Consider the following 20847-nt stretch of genomic DNA (forward strand, 5'->3'; position numbering starts at 1 on the left):
GCAGAGGTTTAAGTTAACTACTAAAGCTGCAACACCTCAAAATAACCACTAATTGATCATATAGCCACAAAGGCTTACCTCGAGCTGGTACAATCAAGTCAGTGTATTCTGTAATGCAAACAGAATACCGCTAAGTTTTTCTATGCCACATAAACTTGAACAACCGGTCCTACTAGCGTCCTAACTCTAAAGGAACTGACCTGATTATAGCGTTATTCAGACATCAATGCGCCAGTGTTCAGTTTGACAAACTTCTGCGGGGGATGAAAACGGCCATTCTGTAGCGTACTATAAGAAGCAAGCAGGTCCCGGGACGTGAATGCGCGAGAGTAAACACCAACGACAGACTATCATGGTACGTGCTTCAGGGTTTACAAATGTGTTTGGGCGCCATATTTGAAGGGGGTCGAACACATGGCATATAAATGACAACATTGCATGATAAAGCAATAAGTGCACTTAGTATGGGTATGATACTAAATGACATCAAAAATAACTTAGCGCTTGTACCAGTGCTGCACTTCCAAATCATAACAATAAGCTTTAACACAGCTATGTTCGCCGATAATTTTTATACCATGAGACAATGCCCAAATCGTGATTAATAGCACACATGTCAGCCCGAGCTACCTGCCAATAAGATCTCTTCTCAAGAGCCTTCAATGGGACATATGCCAATGCCAATTTCGAAAATCTAGCTCAAGGGGTGTTCGACAATACCCAAAGGACATAATTGATAATGTGTGATCACATGTCACCTTACCAGGGAGGTCTAAATTCATGTACCATGAAATAAAAAAATGGTAGAACAAGTGGATGTATATATTCTATAGTATGGTTGTTGTGATGCATAATGTGCACAGAGTGCTGGATTATCAGATAGTGATATCTGGGTCATATACTGATACTGATTATTCAAGAAGTTATCGCTATTATTTTTATTACCTAACTGCTGTACAGTGTAAGATCACGTGAAGATATTTTGATCATTTTCTGCAGAAGTTCGTTCAGAATTGGAGATCTTACATTAAGGATACTACAGATTTCCTATGCAAATTAGAAAATATCTGAAAAGACACGCAGGAACCTTGGTTACTTTGCACCATAGATGTGGTGGCTTTGTAAACCTCAATACCACACGCTGCAGGAATGGAGGCCGTGGAATGGGCCTTGTTACAAATGGCAGACCTTAATACCAAAAAAGTGCTACTGCTACAACTATTAAACTTCTGTCTACAACACAGTTATTTCAATTTGAACACGAAGTATTACGCACAGCTCACCGGAACCTCCATGGCTTTTTCAGGTGTGCCGGGGTATGCCAATACTTTCATGGCCTCGTTTGAACACTATAACCTAATGAGTGATAACAATTGGTGGTCCAAGATCAAACTTTATTGCAGGTTTATCAATGACATTTTCCTCATTTGGATAGACACTCGTGAACAACTTGAAAGAATGATTCAACAACTCAACACATTTAACCCTAGGATTCAATTCACCCACAAAATTGACCATAGGAGCATTGAATACCTGGATGTGACAATAACAAAAATACAAGATGGCACAGGTTTACACACTCAAATCTATACTAAACCCACAGATTGCAACAATGCTTTAGAATTTACTAGTTTTCATTCGAGAAGTCTGGTACAGAATCTACCTTTCTCACAATTCATACGCATAAGGAGAATATGTTCTGACCCAACTATCAGTTCAGCAAAAATGGAGGAGTATCAACGAAGATATAAGCAAAGAGGGTATTCAGAAAAAATACTGAAGGAATGCATCACAAGAGCAGAAAGAAAAGATCGGTTGGCACTCTTTGCCCCCAAAACAACAACCAAACCCACAGCGGCAATAATGTTTGTCACTAGATTTTCCACCATTTCACTGGCACTCAAGAAAGTAGTGAACTCAAAATGGGAACTTTTGGCGAATGAACCAGATTTCAACAACATTTACAAGGATTTCCCTATACATGCTCACACCAGAGGGCGTAATCTTCAGGACCTGTTAGCTAAACCTACAAAAAGTAAAGCTATTGAAAATTGGAAGGGGACCACTAAGTGATACAATTGCAGTCATTGCAATAATATAACTCAAGGCAACATTTTAATGCACCCTACCAGTGGTACGAAAATACAACTATGGCACACCAGTAATTGCAACACAGAAAATTTTATATATTGCATTAAATGTCCACGTGGAAAGTTATGTGTGGGGAAAACAGAACGTAAAGTTCGAATAAGGATGACAGAGCACAAAAGCCGTATCCGCACAAAGAATGCCAATTCGGCTTTGGCGGTACATTGGACTGAGGCTAACCACTCTATTTCACAATTACGATTCCAGATCATAGAACAGGTCCAAATGAGAGAAGGTACTAAGAACTCTAAGAGACTGCTCCAATGAGAAGTATTTTGGATTAAAACATTAAATTCCAATGTTCCTACAGGCCTCAACGACAAACTAGATATGTCCTGTTTTATGCTGGATTAAATTAGATTTGAAATAGACTGTGTAAGCAGTGTCATGTCCCTGTATATTATCCTTCATATCCGCCCTGAAGCCGTGTTCTTACACTGTACAGCAGTTAGGTAATCAAAATATTAGTGATACCTTCTTGAATAATCAGTATCAGTATAGGACCCAGATATCACTATCTGATAATCCAGCACTCTGTGCACATTATACATCACAACAACCATACTATAGAGTATATACATCCACTTGTTCTACCATTTTTTTATTTCATGGTACATGCATTTAGACCTCCCCGGTAAGGTGACATGTGATTACACATTATCAATTCTGTCCTTTGGGTAATGGTTAATACTGCAGCACGTTTCATCACTGTATTGTCGAGCACCCCTCGAGCTAGATTTTCGAAATCGACATTGGCACATGTCCCATTGAAGGCTCTTGAGAAGAGATCTTATTGGCCGGTTGCTCGGGCTGACATGTGTGGTATTAATCACGATTTGGGCATTGTCTCATTGTATAACAATAATCAGCGAACATAGCCGTGTTAAAGCTTATTGTTATGATTTGGAAGTGCAGCACTGGTACAAGGACTAAGTTATTTTTGATGTCACTTAGTATCATACCCATACTATGTGCACTTATTGCTTTATCATGCAATATTGTCATTTATATGCCATGCATCCGACCCCCTTCAAATATGGCGCCCAAACGCATTTGTAAACCCTGGAGCACGTATCATGATAGTCTGTTGTTGGTGTTTACTCTCGTGCATTCACGTCCAGAAACCAGCTTGCTTCTTATAGTACGGTGCAGAATGGCCGTTTTCATCCCCCGCAGAAGATGGTCAAACTGAACACGGGCGCATTGCTGTCTGAATAACGCTATTATCAGGTCAGTTCCTTTAGAGTTAGGACGCTAGTTGGACTGGTTGTTCAAGTTTATGTGGCATAGAAAAACGTATTGGTATTCTTTTTGCATTACAGAATACACAGACTTGATGGTACCAGCTCGAGGTAAGCCTTTGTGGCTATATGATCAATTAGTGGTTATTGTGAGGTGTTGCAGCTTTAGTAGTTAACTTAAACCTCAGCATTATTTTTCAGATCCTACTAGAAGTGATTGATTTTGGAAGGTAAGGGTAGCTGCATTTTATCAATGGGTATCAACCCTTTAAAAAATGATTATTGGATTATAATTGAGGTTGTTGTTGTTTTTGTTGACTCTAGCTGGTGTATTTTGTGCACAAACAAGTCTTTGGACAATTTTTTCCGTGGCAGGTATGAATACATACATTTACACACTGCACACAAAAATAGACATTAGGTCACTAATAACTACTTGAACCATGTCATGGTTGATTCTATCTGTATATTGTGAGTTCATGAATCACTGACGGAATTCTGTTATATTGTCATGTGTGTTTAAGTATATATTATATATGGCATTATCTGGGCAATATAAAAGTAGGTGAACAGCTTAAACTCTGGAGACTTCTTTATCATCTGGCACTATATTTTGAAGGAGAGCTATTTTAACAAGATATTCTCAGCTATACTTGTCTTATGGATATGCACACCATGCTGTCCTTAGGTATAGAGTGTGTGGTTTATGTTTTGTGTATATATGTCTTTGTATTGTCGCAACTCGCCAGCATAACACATCACTGATTACCAATATTAACAGATAACGATAAGAAAAATATATCACAGGAATATATCCCTTTTCTTTACAGGTCAACATCACTTTTGGTGCAGGTTGATATGTTAAGCTATCTTTAACACCGTCCTTATTCTTCCAGAACCCATTCTGTAACATACCAACTGGGGTATAGTATAGTGTGCATGTATATTGTATGTGCACCATGTATTTAGCATTATATGAAAATACACCCATTTTTGATTTGAGTTTAGAAGGGATCTCTTCTAGGTCCTGATGGGAAGCCAGGGGAGGGCTTCGAAACATGTCGACACATGAGACACGGCTCATTTAAGCATAGTATCTCATTCCCCATTTTTAACGATACCAGCTCAAAGAAACATTAAAATGTACTTTTCCACCGACCCAGGTATTTTTACATTTTTCAGTATTCACTCACTTTTGACCCTTCCAATCACACTCCTACACCACACATAGTATTGTTTTGCATAATCAGTGCTCCCAAGTAGTCGTAGGTCACAGCAAGCCCCGTCCCGCAGCGGGCGGGATGACCCCAATGATGAAGCATGCCACCAAGGGTCCTTGTGGTGGGTGAGGGGTATTTAAACAAAGCTGTGTGCTTTCCACCATTGTAGGAGACACACATAGTCTGGAGGAGCACTTTTGCACTTTCCCATGAGGGTTGATCCCTTTGTTTTTTGACAACCCATATAGCACCAGTGCTTAATTTCAGCAGGTGGTTCCTGGTGGGTGCCATCAGTACTCATTTTAAGGAACATCACTTCTTTATACTCACCACACATTTCCCAAGAGCAACAGAAGGGAAAATACAAAAAGAGGAAGAGAAATATGGAAAAACCTCTCATAGAGAGAAAGCTGGAAGCTGCAAGATTAATATAAAGAAGGATGGAGTGTCTGACAGTGGATTAAAGAGGCCTGAATTGGTTTCAAGACTAGGCAGCCTTGACATTTATTCGCACCGGCCACGAGCTTCTGAGCAAAGCTTTGGGCGTCGCCACTCATTATTTTAGAAAATAGAGCCTTGTATATCACTGCACCTTATGTCAAAAATAGCTGCCTGTAAAGGTCTCAGAATTGTAATAAAGAACTAGAATGTTAATCTATTTCACAGAATATGCTACCATTAAGAGAGATGCTGCTGTACAGGCCAGCTTTACAATATTTCGCTTTGCTGTGAAGGAGGCTTGAGACCTCATACTAAGTGACCCAGATTGAAAAGTGACGATACCAGGACCCAAAGCTTATAATTATGAGCGGTATCCCTGCAACTAATTCAATATATTAACAGCTATTTGACCCCCATACTGGGAATAATATGTCTACTAGTATTATAGAGTCCAAAACCTCATGCTGAATTATAGGCCCTTTACCTCCACCATTTATTATCTACCTTGAAAAGGTGGTAAATGGGAGTGTTAGGATAGCTGCAGACCAATGGCCAAAGAGTGAAAATGGCATTGAGGTCAGGGGAGGCTGTTTGCTAGGAACAGGGGAGAGTTCCAAGATCCCCATGGAGTGGAGGAATTTAACAGGGGCACGTTGTGTTGATGACAGCAGCCACTGTCTAGAGTTTTACCATCTGCATATGGCTACATGGTGAAGCTAGGCCCAATGTACCCACAACCAAGATTACAGGTTGTGCAAAATGACATCAACAACACTGGGCACCTAGGATTGTGCAGCACAGTACTTCCCAGGGCTATATTCTTATGGGTTACTCATGTGACCAGATGTACAATGCCATTTAGCTGTTGCAAAACCTGCGATTTGCTATATGATAGGGTTTGCAATTGCTAAATGGCTTTTTTATAGGTACTAAAACCATTTTATGATTTGGTAACAAGTTACAAAATCGCACAAAGGGTTTAGAAATGCTTTCCTATACGCAGTTTGGAAGTGGCATGTTTAGGATGTCACTTCCAAATTGCGATCCAGAATTCTATGTGTCAATGGTTTGCAATTGCAATTTTGGGTGCAAATCATTAATAGGCTATTGTCTCCTCAAAGGCTGTAGTAAGTAACCCATTCACAAAGGGCAAGGGGTTCCTGTTGAACCCCTTCTCTTGTGTTGGAGCGCTGCATCACAGACTTGGGTGATGTGATGCTCAAAACTCATGCTGCAGAGGTTATTCTGTCACGTTGCAATGGAAAGCTGTGGCCTGCGGTAGAAGCCCTGGTTGATGTGCCAATCTGGAACCAAGCTCCGGGATGTCAGCAGTGATACATCAAAGTTTGTAGTGATATTTCAATAAGAACAGATGCTGATAGTTGATGCTTAGATGATCTCCTTCAGTTCACCAGATTCCACTTCCGAAGGCCCAGGAACTAGATTTAGCAACACTTGGCAAGTCAGGACTCTCAGCAGAAGAGCCCAGGCACTGTTAGGTGAAGTCTTTAAAGGTCCTGAGACTTCTTAACAGGAGGCAAGCCCACACAAGCCTTTGGAGAGCCTTAGAAGCAAGATACAGAAAGAAATGTCCAGTCCTTTCACTCCCAAGACTGAAGCAGCAAGCAGCAGGCCAGCACAACAAAGCAACAGAAAGAGTGTAAGTTCCTTCTACAGCATCCTGTTCTTCTTCCTGACAGAATGTCCTTTAGTCCAGAAGTGTTTTTTGAGAGTGTCAGAGGTCCAATACATATACCCCTTTCTGCCTTTGAAGCAGACAAACTTTAAAGGAAACTCTTTGTAGTGAACAAAACTCCTGACTTTCCCTGACCTGGCTCCAGACACACTACAGGGAGGTTGAGACGGCTTTGTGTGAGGACAGGCAGAGCCCTTTCCAGGTGTAAGTGACAAATCCTCCCAGCACTCAAACTCATGAAGGCCCATCAGCCTGGTGATGGTTCATCAGGATATGCACGGCTCATCTCAACTCCTTTTGTGTGACCTTCTAGAGTGCATGCACAAGAGCCTAATTGTCATCCTCACCCAGACATATATTCTGCAGACAGGCAGAGGCATAAAATGGTTAAGAAGAAAACACCCACTTTCTAATTGTGGCATTTTCAATTACACAATTTAAAAACCAACTTTACCCCAAAAACTATTTTTAAAGGGTGAGTTCAGAGACCCCGAACTCCAAATCTCTATCAGCTTCCAATGGGAAATTACACTTAAAAGATATGTCCAGGCAATCCCAATGTTACCGTATGGGAGGGATAGTCCTTTCATTAGTGAAAAATGAAATTAGCAGTATTTCACTATTATGACATGTAAACACAACAGCACATGTCCTACCTTTTAAATGCACTACACCCTGCCCATGGGCCTGCCTTGCCCGTACCATAGGGGTGATTTACATGAAGTAAAAGGAAGGTGTGGGCCTGGCAAGTGGGTTCCCTTGCCAAGTCGAAATGGCAGTTTAACACTGCACACGCAGACAATGCATGGATTAATAATACTCATATTGAATGAGGTAGAACACACATTTGTGGTAAAGTTCTCATAAAATGAATGCGATTTATTACCCACAGTCCACATGAAATATATTTCTATTCTGTCACATTCTTCAACCAATAGCTATCTTCGTTATCTCATAATTCAGGTGTAACACCCAAATTAGTTAGCCATTTTGATGCCAGATTTCAGTTCCACAAAGTTACAGAGAAGGCTTTGATGGATGTCCGGACATCTATTCTTGACATTCATGAGTGAGGGGTGCAAGCCTATTAACGCTTCTGGATCTCTGAGTGGCCTTCAACACCTTTGACGATAGTACTCTGATCCAAAGGATTAAAGAGTCTGTTGGGTTGTCAGAGGTGGCCAAGACGTAATTCAATCCTTCCACAACTATGCAGCTGACAACCATGTGGTGTTCAATCCTTCTGATCATTAGAGAGATGCCTACAATTAAGTCACTGAAATCTGCATTATTTAAACTTGATTGATTTCAATTTGCACAGTTTAAATTTGGAAACTGTTTTTTTCTGTTTGTTGTGGAGAGACTCAAAGAAAATCAGTAAATACACTTTTCTGCAGGTTTCAAGGTTTGCACAAGGTTTATCACCCTCAAGAAATAAATTAATATGTTAGGAGTTGTTTTTGAGAAAACGCCAATGAATCAGCAAATCAATGCTGGGAACTCCTCTGCTAGTTATAGCCCTATTTTAATGAACCCTATTTAATTTTAAATTGAGGAGAGCACAGAACCATTATACTGAGGGCTACGCTGGCTAGCACAATTAGATTCCCTCTAAGCCCTCTATGTGGGGGCCTCTAAATTGACCATTAGAAAACTGCAAGCCATCCAAAATAAATTATTCGGATACACGAATGACAACTTATGCAGAAGCACCGTCTCCTTACTTGTGAGCGACCTACACTAACTCCCAGTTAGTGTGAGAATGTGGTTCAATTGTTGACGCTGGCATATTAAGCTGTCCATGGTTCTTTAAACTAATACCTCCAAAGGCAGGGTAAACATTTTCTATATGAATAGTATATTTATCTTATTTTGTGCTCAGTAGCAAACATCCAGCTGAATTTCGTGTCAATCCTGGCTCTTCTTCAGGACCCTGAACACTCTTAATGTAAATAACGTACAACTATAAAATGGCCCATCTGCACTTTTAATAAAACCTTCAAACAACAAATTCCACAACTCACGGAAAACATAGTAAAATAATTTACTAACTATTCCAAATCTGTAAACTAATGTAGCCACCAATACATTCTGTGAGAGAATGTCAGTACTTGATAAACTGAGACACAGATGTGTAGGGCCCTATAACTTTTAACTTCCTTACATTAAGCTTCCAAGTACCCTCCATCTCACGTCTCCAAATACCATAATGATATTGTACCCCTCATTAAAAGTAAGCCTTTTGGCATGTGGATTCCTCTTAAATAGGTGCATCTGGGGCCCATATAACTGCAGAGGACCACAATATTGACATAAAACAATGTGCTTACATGCGTATTGCATACATTTAGTAGAAACCAATTCTCATGTTGAAGCACTATGGATAAATAGCAAAGGAGTATATAAACAACCTTGCTTCGTCTCATTCCCAATAGGCATTTAAGATGTACACCACCTCTTGGCTCAGCTGTACTTGAGCACAATTTATTGAACACATTCGAGGCAGACATTAGCCCTGGGGTGTTTTACATGGTAGATAACTTCTCCCACACAACACATCTCTCCTCTTTGTCAAATGGTACCCAGAAGACTACAAAGCAATAGGAAAAGCAACTGAAATCAGTTTCTAATGACACTTGGGTGAAATACCATGTTAGGAATGTTTACTCACAAAAAACAACAACATCGTTTGTGACTTGCACAGCTATTTTTCTGCAAACAGGTCTTACCCTTGGAAATTCATGAATAAATCACACCCAAACCTACAATAAGACAAGATCCATTTACACACATCTTTGTGAATCATAGGCGGATATTAAGTTATAATTCACACCTAAGACAGGCATAAGACATAACATCTCATAAAAACAGCCTTGGGATTTGGGCCCTCTGCATCTCTTTCCTTACTCCACTTAGGGTAGAGCATAGTATATTGACATCAACTTTAAACATTTGGGTATTTGTATGCCATGATTTACTCTTTGATAGTTCTGTAAAAGGTTCTATTATGTGTGTCTTTCATACTATGCTAGATTTCGAGTGAAAGGTTTTTTAAATATAGTTACAATTGAATTCTGCCTGGTATGTTTTGGTATGGTTTGACTCTGCCCTTGCATACACAACCTTTTCCTCTCATTGCACCTTTTGCAGTCACTTTTCAGTTCTTTGCCATTAGGTGTTATTCCCCACTGCTAAAAAGTATCCGACACGTTACAGATATAGCAAATATGATAACACTAATTTACCAAGAACAAAATAACAAGATTGCGTAAATAGGGGCATCTGAGAGCCAAAGGCTGCAATGATCTCCTCCATAACACTGGGCACATCACATAATTATTTGTGACTAGGGTTGCCATCTGGCCTTTTTTTCCGGGCATGACCAGTATTTTCAAGTTCCAGCAAGTATAAAAGTAAGGGAAATCGTCTAAAGTCGGTATTGTTTACATTATCAGTACATACTTTAAACATAAGAAGAAATCACTTTAAAATGTGTGCCACAGATGCCTCAGTGATCCCCGACTAATAATAAAAATAAACAAAGTCAGAAGACCTGTGAAAAAATGATTACAGTCGTTTGCATATGAAGTTCTATTGAACTATCATGACCTGGCATTGAAGTCTCTTAACATTTGAACAAATTACTACGTTTCCTCCTCTGGGAAAACCGGCAGCCCTATTTGTGACCCGAAGGAATCTCTTGCACACCCACTTAAATCAATGAGGTCGGTACTAACCAGAAGCCTTTAATCTGAACGTGAAAACAGAGGTTTATCCCTCCTTTCTCACCGGCACTAACACAAGGCAAATATCAGAAAATACCTCAGCAAACTGCAGTGTTTGAGTGGAGCCCCAGACCTCTCTAGGTCTCCTGCCACCATGGTCGTGGTGCGTTTTTTATTATGTGCCTCACTAGATTAGAACATGTTTGTGACTGAGATCTGAGGAGGGTCTGGTGGGGAAAACTTCGGAAGGGGCTTCCTTCCTATAACCAGCAGCTCTCAGCTCCCACACTGACCGCTTTAGGTCATATTAGTGGACTGTAGCAACTCAGCTGTGCCTCCGATGAGAGTAGGTAGGAAAATCTCCTCAGAGCAAGCTGCACCAGTAAGCTGCCACAGCCCCCATGGTAATAACTAACAGTGACGATGTGCAGCAAGCCTCTCTGCTGTGAAGCCCAAGCTATCATGGATTACTTTCTTAGTTACTGTTCTAGAGTTGTCACCCTGCTTCTTTATAAATAACATGCCTTTTCATTGGAACCTGGTGTGGAAAAATAGCATTTACTTTGCTGGCAAGTGCGTTTGTCACAAGATGAATGATACTATTAACTTCAGTTAAGCCAATTTGTTTTTGTGTTAGACTAAACATTCATCAAAACAGTCAATATAATACCTTAAAAATGCCACTGAAGCAGATAAGACGCACATTAAATGCACGCAAATTAAAATGCATCATATAACTTTAAATAAACAAAGGATTTCTTCAGCGCACTGTGAAAAAATACCAACATTATGTAGAATAAATACATTAGAGGAAATACCAAGGCTTTGATTATGCAAGCATTGGTAATGCATCGGTCTCGCCTATGTGATGAATAAAATACTGTTTTTATCAATCATCATCCGGGAGAAATAAAGAGCTCTCTGGCAAACGACAAAGGAGTGAAGAGGATGTGGTGCAGTGGCCAGAGCTGCTGGCTTGAGAGCTAAGGACCCTGGTTAGAGTCTCGGCGGCGTGTGCAACATCCTGTTATTCTATGCAAATCACTTAATCACGCTGGTGATAAATTGTTAAATAAATATGCTGCAAGAGTAAAAAGCTAAAAGAGCAAAACTTTATGAAAAAATATTTCCACCAAAGCAGATTTTAACTGTATTTTGGCTATAGGAAACTGATAAGAGAAGCAGATTAGAACAAGTATTGGTAAATGCAGGAAAATTTTCTACAGCCAATAGAAATTTAGAAAAAGTAAGTAGCACACACAGGAACCAATGAGAAGCCAGGAAAGAGAGGAAGCGGGATCAAAGTCTTATTTACCTTGATATTAAAACAATAGACTTCTCAAGCCCAACGCAAGTGCTGTGCAGGCAAAACCTAAAAAGGGGGCTAAATTCCTATTCTGGCATAGGAGTTTCACAGGGATCGGAATTCCAAGTTAATTGTAAGTTTTCCACTGTTCTCCCCTTGCCAAATTCAGCAGGCCGAACCTACTAAATTTTGTCAGGACGAAACACATAGAAAAAGAAAAAAAAATGCTGAATTTAAATAGTTAAATATCAATGCCATCTGGTACACCTCATTTCCTAATGAACAATTTGGTGTAGGAAATATTTACAGCACATACCTTACCCCTGGCTAATGGTATTTACTGTATGCCGTAAATACCTCTCTAATTTCTGCCTTACTACTGAGAGATCTAGAGGATTGGGTTACTAACAACGATCTACTTCTATTCTACCAGATCAGCTTCAGGTAAAATAGTGCAACAATAGACAACATCATGGCCCTGGCCTACTTTTCAAAACATGCTGTGAAAGTCAGGCACCGCCGCTGTTCTGTTGTTTCATCGACTACAGCACAGCTTTTGATAGAGTTGATAGGGGCAAACTTTGGAGAAAACTGTCATACTGGGGGTACCTCCTAAGCTACTGATGGCCATCATATCAGTTCAGTTTTTAACGTCTTTATTTTGAAGTTTTCCTTCATAAAAGACAAGCATATAAAATACAAACACAAAACACACGACTAATATATACAAATTTATACAACCACTTAGTATTTTCGAGAATCATTTTTAAAAAACAATTAAATGACATAGAAAGACGTTTATGTCCATGTTAATACAGATAAAGAAAGTCAATTCAGGAATGCTACCCAGGTTAACATGTATTACACTCAGCTATTAGCTCTTCATAAATACCTATATTGCAAGTTAAAAGAAAGAAACATATGCCCAAACTATAGGAGCCTTTTTCTCATTTAGGAACATACTACATAAAGCCCACATTGCTGACTGGATTAAAATGTAAACTTCACCCTTATAAGACTACTCAAACATTGCAGTATTTATAAGATAAGTCAAATCTATGGAGGGCTGGTGAGCTAATACCACCCCTTTCTAGCAAATAGTTGTATGCTGCTGTAGATCTTAGTAGGGGGATGTGTGGGGTACATGGATAAAAATCATACAAATCCCAAATGGAGATGGGGTCGTCACCTTCGTGGGGCTGGGAGGATCGTAAATAGGGGACGATGTTCCTATTCCTAAATTTAACAAGGATTAGGTCCCCGGGAATGTCCTTAGGTAGTGACCCTAACCAGCCCACCCTTCTGACACTCAGGATACCTCCATCCTTATTGGGTGGCAGGGGTCTATTTTTAGCTAACCAGAAGGTGACCTTGTGTAATAGGTCCTGATAACTCTCGGGTTTCCTACAAGAGGGAACTGGTACTCCTGAGAGAACAAGCACAAAGGGGGCGGCTTCCGGAGGTAGGTCTATACGTGCTGCTCTGTTTGGCTCTGCTCTAGCGGCAGAGTAGTTTGTTAACAAGGGATTAGGGGCAATTTTAGTGACCAGTGGGGGTTGACTCTTAGGAGGCTGTTTTTTAATCGGGACATTTTTTCTTATCTTATCCAAAGGTTTGTGGGCAGTTCTAGTATCAGTTGTAGGTAGCATGCTGGGAAGTTGTCTTTCAGCTGACACAGTTTTTGTAGTGTCCGTTAACATGGGACCTTCAAGTACAATTGGTGCAATGGGACAATTGGGTGTTGCCATCTTTGTAACGGGTAGGGAGTTAGCTTTAATAGCAATCTCTATACTTGTCAGCCTATCCCCTAAAGAGGTGATTCGTTCTAGCAGGGGTGCTATTACAGAATTTAACAATAGTTCGAGCTGAGGCAGTAATTGCAATTGCGGCAGAGATATTTTATCATCCAAGCGTTCAGCGACCCCCCTGGATGTGATGGAGTTTATTGCAGGAGATGGGGGATCGATACAGAGTTTTTGTATTTTGGGTTGGAGTTCGTAATCATTTGCCCCGTCATGTTTCCTTTTCACACTTTGGCCCAGCAACAGCGCAGTGCCCTGGATGTTATCCTCATTGGGTGGTAGGGAAGGTTCACAAGTTCCGTCAGGGTGAGTGTTAGTACTAAGGCCTTTTACGGGGGAGGGGGATATTATTGGAATGAACTTAGTCCCGCACAGAGCATTTAGTTCCTCCCAGTAGGACAAGTTTGGCAAACTAACGGGGGTATGAGACGGGGATAACATTTGGCGACGGTCATCAATATCTATTTCGCAGATAGAGGTAGGTGATGCATAGCTCTGAAGAAGATTATCCATTCTCTGGCAGTAGTATGGAGATTTAGTATGCCCCCTTGTGGGTCACTAATAATAGAATTTAATCAAAATAGTGTCTGTATTGGGGAAGCCAATATGTCCGTGAATAGTCTTGTAAATGGTATATAGAACTATACCTACTTTTGCTGTGGAGCCAAGAAACGTGGCCCGTCCCGTCCACCTCGTGCCTCTGAGGGCCACAGAGGGCCCGCCCTTTGCCCGGGCTTAGCCCGGCGCGGCCCCGCGCGCTCCCGCGACGCGGGAGGGGCAGCTGGGATTTAAGCGCCTCCAGGCGCGGAAGACCGGGGACCACGGAAGTCGGCGTCCCAGGGGATCCTGGGTAGTGTAGTTCCACCCGGCGGCCGCGTTTGCCTGCGGCGGCGGGGGACCGCACACACTGTCACCCGGTAAGTTTGTTGCGTGCAAAGTGCCCCCAAAGGTCTGCTGGATGCCATCATATCCCTCCATGAGGAGACTTGGGTACAAGTCAAGATAAGCCCCTCAGCTCTATCAGCAAAAGTGGAATCCAAAAACGGACTGAAGCAGGGTTGCGGCCTGACCCCACTATTATTCAACTTCTATACAGCAGATATGGCGGCAGCCCTGAAAGAGGCAAGTCTAGTTCCACCGAGACTTGGCAAGGTGAGACTGGCAATCCTACAGTATGCAGATGACACCGTAGTGATGGACCATACAAGGGTGGTTCTCCAAAGAGATCTCAATGAGATTGGAAAGTACATAAAGGAAAATCACCTGACAGTTAACTAAGGAAAAACATAGATAATGATATTTGACAGATACCCGCACAAAAAATATGTGGTCTGGAAGTTGAGGGACCACCAAATTGGGACCACCGCAGCCTACAACTATCCCGTGGTTTGGCTAAATGAGAGGGCAACATCCGCAGCTCACACAAAACATCTAACTGCCAAAATCAATAGAGTAATTTTTTCAATAAGACGTCTGAGCCATTGCCTGACTAGCCCCACAGGCGAACCCATGCTAAAGGTCCTCAGGGCAAAACTAATTCCAGCCATTAACTACGGACACCTGGCATTTCCAGGGGCTCTAGACAAACTCATAGCTGCAGCGCGGGTCAAATCCTACAAGATAGTGCTGCAAGTACCCAGGAATGCTAGGAACACGAGATTACGGCTGAAACTAGAGCTCGACAGACCGTAATTGGCCCTCCAGGGAGATTTAATAAAGTATTATATTGGAGTCCTTAAAGCACCTCACAACTCCCTAAAACAGCATTTGGCAACAATCTTCAAAGAAGAGGTCTCCCCCTGGTACACAAAGCTGGATAAAGCAATAGAGACACTAAACATAGATCAAAAAAGTCTGCCCCGATCAGAAATCCCACACAAGGCTTGGTTGAACATTATGAGACGGCAGGTCCACTCCATTTCTTACTAAAAGAATCTAACTGCACTCCGACACAACATCTATATGAAGGCACTTGATGATTCTTACATCCTTGGGAAAGTCTAGCTACACCTAATGGAAGCAATAAGGGCCCAGGCCCGTAAGAAAATTATTATAATGCTCAGAAACCAAAACAATACTGTCAGACCTGGCTCCTTGGTGTGATTTCCCCCTAACTTTTTGCCTTCAGAGCACCTGTTTTTGCTAACTTTGTTTTGCTGGTCTTGAGACTATGCACATCCAGACTTACACCTGATTAGTGATTAGGTGTGTCCTGTCTCCACACAAAGGGTTGCATACCCCACAAGTCAGTCTGAAATCAGGGCTGTGAAAGTAGGGCATATGTGCACTTTAAAGGCATGCCTCTGGAAGCTTCTCCCCACTTCAAAGACACAACTCTGTATAAAAGAGGGACCTCTGACACCACCATTTCAGTGCACTTCTTGGCTTGTGGACCTGCAGGACTGCTGTGCTGCTACAACGGGCTGCCACTCTGCTGGACTGATGCTCTTAAGGAACTGCTGTCCTGTTGTGCTGCCTGGAGCTACAACTTCATCTTGTATCCAAGACCCCAGAGTGACTCAAAGTCTCTCCTGATCTGAGCATCGGGGGCATAAAAGGATCCCTAATCGCTCCTGGACCCGTCTTCAGAGAGTTCCTGAACCCCAAGTGCTGCATCTTAGGTCCTGGACCCTTGGTTTGGTTCTCAACCTCTTGAAACCAAGCTTTTGGGCTCTTTGTAACCGCAAATGGGCCTGTTTGCACCACAACTGTGCTGCTCACCCCAAAATCCAGCATGAGCCGCCAACAGCCCATTTCTTTTATACAGCAGCAACAACATGAAGTTCCAGCCCGCCCACCCACGACACCCAGCCTGCTCCTCACATCACGTCAACTGCCACCTGCGATGCTCTTCTTGCTCCTTGCGACCCTCTCCAATGTGAACAGGACACTTGGCACAAAACGTACAAAGATAAACCTTTAGCAGGAATAATCTGGGGCTGTATCTGACCCAAGCTCCATTGTGGTCAGCCTGAACGTTTCACTTTGACCTGGTTAGGACGACCAGATAGCCACAGTTGGTGCTTTATGCTTTTAGGCTCTATTTTATAATTTATTCTTAAAAAATCCATAACTCTGGTTCTACGGACTGAATTTGTTTCATTTTTGGGTTGTATTTATTAAACTAAGCTCTATTTTTCTAACCTGGTGTGGGATCTTTTTGTGTGGTGTTTTCACTGTGTTACTATTCGAAATGTTGCACAGATACTTCACATATTGCCTCTAAGTTTAGCCTGACTGCTCTGTGCCAAGCTACCAAGGGGTTGAGCACAGGTTAATTTGGGGGTTGGTTGTGCCCTTACCCTCCCTAGGATTGTGGTTGGTGCTTGACTGGGGCTCACACTCCAGTCAACCAGTAACCCGATGTTAGAAATGGGGTTTCTGGTTGGTTAGGGTATGCACCTAAGACAGGCAGAACCCACCACTCCAGTCAGGGTAAGGGAGTGAAACACACAAGATAACCCCTGCTCACCCCCTTGGTAGCTTGGCAGAGCAGTCAGGCTTATCCCAGAGGCAATGTGTAAAGCGTTTGCATAAAACACACACACACTAGTGACACAATAGGCACACCACAAAAAGAAACTCCTCACAAGGTTATATAAAAATATCCTTTGTTTTGCACATAAAAGACATTAGACCATAATCACATAAATCACTGTGCCACAAGGCACTTTTAATGATGTCACATAGATCAGTGTAACCAGGAGGGTCGCCGGGTAGAAGAAGATGACTCCTTCACTAAATGGTGGGTCACTGATCCCTCCCCTCCTTCCCTTCAGGATGATCCCGAGTCCTGGCAACTAAGGTCATACACCGAGGATAAAGAAAACGGCACCTTTAATTGGGCGTACATCAAGGAGGAAACCACGCCCCCACATGACGTGGGCTATACTGCAGTGGTGAAAACCCAGGAAGGAAATCGTCTGGCGTGTGACGACACAGAGGAGGAAGACGAAGGAGTTTCGAGGAGATCGGAGGATGGGGAGAGCGAAGCGCTGACAGCAGGAAGACGAGGAGCGGACAAGCCAGGAGGCCAACGAACCTACGATTCGCCGTGCCACACTCCAGAGGGAGGAGTGTGGCTGCGACAGGTACGGCAGCAGTTTGCGAACTGGGTGGGGAAGCGGGGTTTGTGCCTCCGTAGATCAGGATAAAGCTGCCACCACTTTTGTATATATAGCTGTAAATATCCTCCTCCCTTTTTCCTTGTCTACCTCCTTTTCCCTGCACCCTTTTCCCAGCACGTACCTCACGACTTGGATTGTACAGCACGAGTCTGATCAGCGGTGCCCCCTCACTTACCGGGTTCCCCAGGCCATATCAAAAGGAGACTGTGAATCTTAATGGTCCTTTCTTTGTTTTGTTTTGGGTGCCGTACCTTCCCTGACCAGCGAGAGAGAAAACTAACAATCCAAGACCCTACTCCGGACGGGAGAAGATACCTTTCCCCTCAAGACCCGTAGAAGTCAGGAGCCCTAACAGATCAATCAGGATTTGCCCGTGAGAGACTTACTTTCCGCAACCGGAACCCATTGTTAAAAATAAAACCGTCTTTAACCCGAAAGAGTCTCAGGTCCCTCACTCTACCCACGTCACAATCAGCTAAATCACCTTGTCAGCCAGGCAACTGTCATAACATTACAAGATAGTGCAATCTAGTAAATACTTGTAGGTTTCACACATTATAGAAAATAACACCGTACTGCACATATAATGTATACTCTGAAATAATACTCATTATCCTTTCATTGTAAGGCATAAAATGACCTACACCTGGAAACATGAAATGCAGCATTTAAGGGAACATGAACTTGAATCACCACTACAATATGCAACATTACTACAGGGCATAAAATGCAGGTTAGGGAATAAAAATATACATACCACAACATTAGGGTATGAACTGCAGCAGAAACCTATGACAGCGCTCCTGCGCTCTTCTTATTTGTTACGCGGTCCTCCTCATAGGGAGACTGGGCCCAGCAGCATCTGCACACCTACAACTGGGATTACGGTACTCTCAGTTATGTTTCCCTAAGCAGCAAGTTCCTAGTGCTACGAAGTGGGGGCTACCTCTGAGGTCTCACCCCACGATCATCATCAACACTAGACAGTGCCCCCCTGTGTATGTGCCTGCAAAAAGGTGGGGGGGGTGCACCCTCGCCTCAGGGGAACCCTCCCTCGATCCTCCCATAAGCACAATGGCTGAAAGGCATCTGCTGGGACAGTGAGGAGCAGCTGCTGAACCAATGCAGCTTGCTCCACTGCCCGGGACAGAATTGCAGTTTGTCCGTGGACGGCTCCGGGAATACTGGCTGCCTCACCGAGCACCTATTAGCTTGCTCACTGCCTGGAAGGTCTTGGCCGGGCTTGCCGTCTCCACACACTTCACAACGTCAGCGGAGTACCTGCCTCAGTTGTCAATCTATGCCTGAGGCAGGCGGCGGGATATGCAGGCTGCAGTTGCTAGCGCGGAGAGATCTTGTTGGGTCTCCCCTGTGTGCCAGAGTGCGGGGCGGCAGCCCCCAACCATGTGGTGCAGCTAAAGGGTCCCTAGGGCAAAAGCTCTGGGAACAACAGCTGCGAGGGGCACAGCACGAGGACTCGGGCGGTGACCACAACTGCAAATAGGGCGTCAGCAATCAGGTGAGGGGAGCACCGCGCTCTCCCTCAGATCGCTTGGTGGTGGCCCATATCTTCTGCTACTACACCGAGCTCCCCAGGCGGTCATGACACGTTCAGCACATGCTCCCCTTGGCTGGGTCAAACCGGCCCTTGTGCAGGAATAATCGCTGCTCATGCACTTTGTAGTCCCATGGCAAAGGAAAAACACTGCACTCACATGCGCTGATGAGGGATAACTCAGGAGAAGTCCACAGCGCTCACCCTGTGTGCGACTGGTCAGAACAAGGGGCCTTCACAGCACTCCTTGGAGAGCACTGGGGTGCACACAAGCAGGAATACTTGGCAGGCACAAGAGGCAGTCCTTCCAGCAGGGCAGCACAGTTAGGCAAAGTTCAAGTGGTGGTTTTCCCGGCAGCACAGCAATCCTCTGGTGCAGTATGTAGAGCCAGCATCCTCTGGTCACAAGTCCCACACAGCGTCTACAAATATTGGGTCACAGCCCCTGTACTTATACTCCAAAAGTCTTTGTTCTAGGTGCACTTCAAGCACTTTTTAAAAGTGCACAAAACCCCTATTCAATCCCAAGACCTGGCTCAGACACACTACGGGGGGTCGGGGACAGCATTGCGAAAGTCACTCGGAGCCCTTCAGGTGCAACTCCTCCCACCACTCTAAATGCAGACCACAGCTATCCAGGTGCAAGGGAAACTCCTCGCACCACTCTAAATCCAGCCAAAGTCTATTCATCCCAGCGTCACGCAGGAAATGCAGGACACACCTCAACCCCCCTCTGTGACTGTCTAGAGTGATTGCGCATCCCCTTCTCTTCAGTCTAAATCAGACAGTAAACACACAACCAGGCAGGGCTTAAAGAGTCATAAGCACACAGAAATTCCTACTTCTAAAAGTGGCATTTCTAAAATAATAATAACAAATCCACGTTCACCAATAAGCAGGAATTATAACTACTATTACAAACATACCAAACATGGCCACGCCACCCCGGTCTTATTAGAAATTACCACTGAAGCACATATCAGGGAATTCCCAATGCAAACCTAGGAGAGGGCAGCCTCACAGCAGTGAGAAACCAAATAGGCTGTGTGTCACTACTAAGACATTCCACACAACAAATGCACATGTCCTTCCTTTTACCTACAAAGCACCCTCTCCTTAGGGCTACCTAGGGCCTACCTTAGGGGTGACCTATATGTAGCAAAATGGGGGGTTCCGGCGTGGCAAACCCTTTAAATGCCGCATAACTGCAGCAGAGAACTGCATGCACAGACTCTGCAGCAGCAGAAGCCAGAGACAGGTTTGGAAAGCTACTTCTGTATGTAGCGCCAGCAGTGCTGCAGGTCTACTAGTAGTATTTAATTTACAGGCTCTGGGTATGTGGGATACCATCGTACAAGGGACTTACAGGTACATTAAATATGCCAATCAGGTGTAGACCAATCTTACCTAGTTTGCAAGAAAGAGCACATGCACTTTAGCACTGAATGGCATTGGAAAAGTGCCCAGAATCGTAAAACCAACAAAAACAGGTGAGAACAAATACAGGAGGAAGGCAAAAAGTTTGAGGATAACCCTGAAAAAGGGCCAGTTCCAGTACCCGATTTCTAACAAATACTTTTTCAATG

General features: G+C 43.2%; 1 protein-coding gene across 2 annotated transcripts in view; it reads right to left on the reverse strand.

Annotated features, from left to right (window-relative positions):
* The window catches only part of CRHR2 (corticotropin releasing hormone receptor 2), a 1750647-nt gene that overhangs the window by 608347 nt on the left and 1121453 nt on the right, over positions 1–20847 (reverse strand). The gene's annotated exons all lie outside the window — the stretch shown is intronic.

This window comes from Lissotriton vulgaris, chromosome 10 (assembly GCF_964263255.1).
Source record: "Lissotriton vulgaris chromosome 10, aLisVul1.2, whole genome shotgun sequence".
Classification (NCBI taxonomy): domain Eukaryota; kingdom Metazoa; phylum Chordata; class Amphibia; order Caudata; family Salamandridae; genus Lissotriton; species Lissotriton vulgaris.